Source organism: Drosophila bipectinata, chromosome 3R (assembly GCF_030179905.1).
Source record: "Drosophila bipectinata strain 14024-0381.07 chromosome 3R, DbipHiC1v2, whole genome shotgun sequence".
NCBI classification, from domain to species: Eukaryota; Metazoa; Arthropoda; class Insecta; order Diptera; family Drosophilidae; genus Drosophila; species Drosophila bipectinata.
The window spans coordinates 12871002-12874679 of record NC_091739.1 but is presented as its reverse complement, the minus strand read 5'-3'; the positions used below and the strand labels follow the sequence as shown (position 1 = coordinate 12874679).

The following is a 3678-nucleotide window of genomic DNA, read 5'->3' as shown; positions in this document are numbered from 1 at the left end:
TGCCCTTGTAGTCCCAGGGTTCAACACTCGGCATCAATATCAATTCTCTGTCTCATGTTGAGTTGCAAGGAATTGTCATTAGGAAATTTGTTTATTTTTCATTTTCAGGGGGAAACCCAATACAAACAACGAGAAAAAAACCAGAGGATAGTAGAGAAAAACGATTCCGTTATCGATTTTTTTCTGCAACAGAAAGTTTCTCCAAAAATAAGCTAAAAGAAATATAAATCTATATTCTTCAGGGTCCTTCCCCCAGTTTGCAAATGTTATTTGTCAACTTAAAAAGCTTTAAATTACAGTTAATTTATTTTTATTTTGCCGTAGAAAGTTAAGTAGTCTAAAATACTGTAGATTTTGATCCAGATCCAGGATTCTGGTTATGCATTTGGTTAACTTTCTGCTGTTCAGCGTCCAGACCATGCGATTTCATCTCCACCAAAAAGGGTATAGTACGTACCCGTACTCATTTCTTCATCTTGGAAGGATTGTGATCTTGGCTGTGCCTTGGCTGTCACAACAATCTAGTGACCTTGGGGGCACGTAGGTGGAGGTTCAACAACCGAGAGCCACAGGCTACCGTTACATTCCCAGATACTGACCGTTGGCCAACGCATTGAGATGCGCCCTGCAGAATCCGCTGGAAGAGTTTCTGACCGAGGAATTATTTAGGACTTTCACCTGGCTCTTGCACACACGATGGCAAACATCCTAGAGGTTAATCTGAACAGGTGCATCCATCCTTGAACACCGTTAAGCCCTCGTAGTTGCATTAGGTGTAAAGTAGTCACTGTTATCGATAGAGCTGGCAATCGAACCGACATATGACGTTCCAAGTCCTTCTGTAGTAGAGAGAAGCTTCGCTTTGCCCCAAACGAAGCGACAACTGGAACTCCAGTGGTCGCTTCTTCTGAAGCATCGCCCAGAGCTGATGGGTAAGCCTGCGCCAAGCATCCCTTGACAGGAAAAAAGAAATGTTTTCCCCTTCCAAGGGGGGGAAAAATGCCAACGAGCCGATAGACACCAGCGAGGACGACGATGATGATGAGGAATATGGTTTTGAGGTGTGAATACAATCTTAAGCAGCCACAATCCATTAATTAAAACTATCTGGAAAATGAAGAGATTTTAGTAAAAATATAATTTTTAGGCTAAGTACTTACATTTGTAGTTGACTTCCGGTTTGGCTGATACTCTGAAACCATGCATAATTGATTCCGTTGTCTAATGCTTTAATAAGAAATTTAAAAACAAATATTAAAATACTTAAACTTCAGCTTTGTCACATCCCTCTTAAGCTTTTGAGCAATTCACTTATTACACTAGGGACTTACTTTTACTTCTCATCATCATAGTCGTCCTATCTGGAATGCATCTGTTCATCAGCATTATGCCGCTTGAAAGCTATTACAGAAGCAGGATTCGGAGGACTTCTCTTCACTTCAAACTGCAACCACGAGGGGATGGAAAGCTTCTCAAGCTAGGATGACTGCGTCTTCAGGCTAACTAACAGGACCTCAGAGTTCGAGAATACGGGAGTTTTCACGAAATCATATAAGAGCACAGGCCAGAAGCCCTTCCAGCCAGATCCTGCAGGCGGCATCTCAATGCGATGGCCACGGCCTGGACCTGTAAGGTATGGTTGGACCAAAATGAGCGTACGCCGCAGTCTGGGGAGAGCTTCGGATCTTAGATCGAAAAAAGTACCACGTGGTTTTCAGCACTTTTATTTCCACTGAAAAAGGATCGCCGATTTCGGATTCTTGTTCTTTGAAGGCCTTGAAAAAATATCTATGTAGACAAATATTTACTTATCCTAGGTAATATGGATATATGGAACTTGTGAAGTACCGGAGCTCATATCCCCAATAAAGGGCGATGGACTTTAGATTCAGGGAAAGTACAATTGATGTTTTGGGACCTTTTACATCTGCTGATCACGACCGGATGAGCTCCGATGATCCCAGGGACTGCCAATTTCAGAGGATTGTTGCTTGGAAAGGCTTAAAAACAATATCTAAGCATGCAAAAAAAAAAACTCTAATTTTGGCCACTTATGAATAATTAATTTACGGACTTACCGCTGTCTTCGCTCGCCATATTTTCTGACACATTTAGCAGGTCCGCAATAAGGTCTCCCAAGTTTAAGAGACCTTCTGGCAATCACCAGAGATTCATCCTGTACAAGAAAAATTTATCTGTTTTATTTTATTCACTTTTACCGAATTTTACTTATTTACGAATTTCACTTTTTTTTTTTTTTTCAGTTTTAATATTTTTTATTATTTTATTTATTTTATGTGTTTTTTTTTTGCTTACCTAAACCTTCTCGGTTGAGCTCCGAGACTAGAATGAAACACACAGCCGTCCAGTCGTCAAATTTGGTTGAATTTTTTGGTTAAATTAGTCGAAGCCTACTTGATTGAATTTTAGACTTAAAAATATAGACTTAAAAAATACCAAAAATGTAGGGAAGGGAACTCTAAACCCTAAGTTTGAACTAGTTATTTTTGTAACCGTTGAGATATTTGAAAAAAAAAAGTTTTTTCCCAAAAATTTAAATGAGTGATCAAAAGTAAGAAAATTCAACAGCAAGTATAAGCCATTCGTCATTAACCCATCAAAAGCATAGATTTCAACACCAGAACACCGTATTAAAATCAACTATTTAAACAAAGCCAGTTAAGTACAATAATTCAAACTTTGCTACATCAATTCAATCATAATCGGTAAATCAATCCAAAAGCCAAGTACACTCAGAGCCCTAAAACAAACCATTAAGCAGAAAGCCTTGTTTACTTCTAGCCCGGCCCAGACCAAAGCCTTTTAATGAGCCGCATTATTTTCTCGTAAAGTTCAAGCGACCACAAGAACAAAGTGCACAAACAGCCGCAAAATGAACAGACCACCCAGGACACTTAGACTTGGTTACGAAAACCTAATGAACGGCTGGAGCACATAGATACATACAAATACAGATACAATCGTACAATCGCACATCCTTTATTTGTCTCAAGCTGTCGCTGTCATAAACCCAGAACCATGAAAAACGACTACACAGCTTGGTGAGGAGTTTTCGAATAAAATATAGACGACGGGGACCGCCAAGGAGAGACAAGGAAAAACACTTAAAACGAGAACAAATAAAAACACAAACCAAATTAATTGCTCCACATGGCATACAATATATAGATATAGGATACGAGTAACATGCGATATTGATGATAATAAAAACCATAATGGTAGAGACAAAACCCAACCCACAGGCGGGCAAGCCAGCGAAATGAAAAGAAAATTCGATTGTCGCCCTGGTTTGGTGTGTCTTATTTTTATTTATTTTTTGTCGGTTCTGTCTCTCATAAACTCAACTTAATTTCAGACAAATGTGGCTAATGACGTCGACAACGGAAAACAAGTTCAATTGCTTCACATCCTCCGACTGTCTGTGGATATATCCAGGCTCAGACTGGCAAGCGTCTGCCAAGAGATTTGTGGCAACTTAACACAAATCCAACAGAGTTACTTGAGTCTTTTTGATGGCTTAGAAAGAAAATGTATATATTTCCAAAAATTTTAGTGAGAAAATGTATTCCAAAGTTGGGTCAAAGTTAATTGTATGTTATTGCACTTTTAAACAAATATTTTTCCATCTCCAAATGTTTCTTAGAACTCCTTGCTGGA

The 3678-nt window shown here is 39.0% G+C and overlaps 2 long non-coding RNA genes across 5 annotated transcripts; one reads left to right on the top strand and one right to left on the bottom strand.

Annotated features, from left to right (window-relative positions):
- Positions 1-304: 304 nt before the first annotated feature.
- LOC138926742 (uncharacterized) lies at positions 305-2429 on the bottom strand. Of its 4 annotated transcripts, none has more exons than XR_011443363.1 (6): positions 2317-2429; positions 2079-2176; positions 1849-2014; positions 1332-1788; positions 1161-1227; positions 306-1107 (listed from the first exon to the last, which is right to left on the bottom strand). It is a non-coding gene; the product is annotated as an uncharacterized lncRNA (long non-coding RNA). The 4 variants fall into 4 exon arrangements; XR_011443365.1 differs by having other exon boundaries at positions 1332-1775; XR_011443364.1 differs by having other exon boundaries at positions 305-1107; positions 1161-1262; positions 1332-2014.
- Positions 2430-2627: 198 nt separating this feature from the next.
- Positions 2628-3678, top strand: LOC138926743 (uncharacterized). Its single transcript, XR_011443366.1, has 3 exons — positions 2628-2726; positions 2783-3313; positions 3377-3678. It is a non-coding gene; the product is annotated as an uncharacterized lncRNA (long non-coding RNA).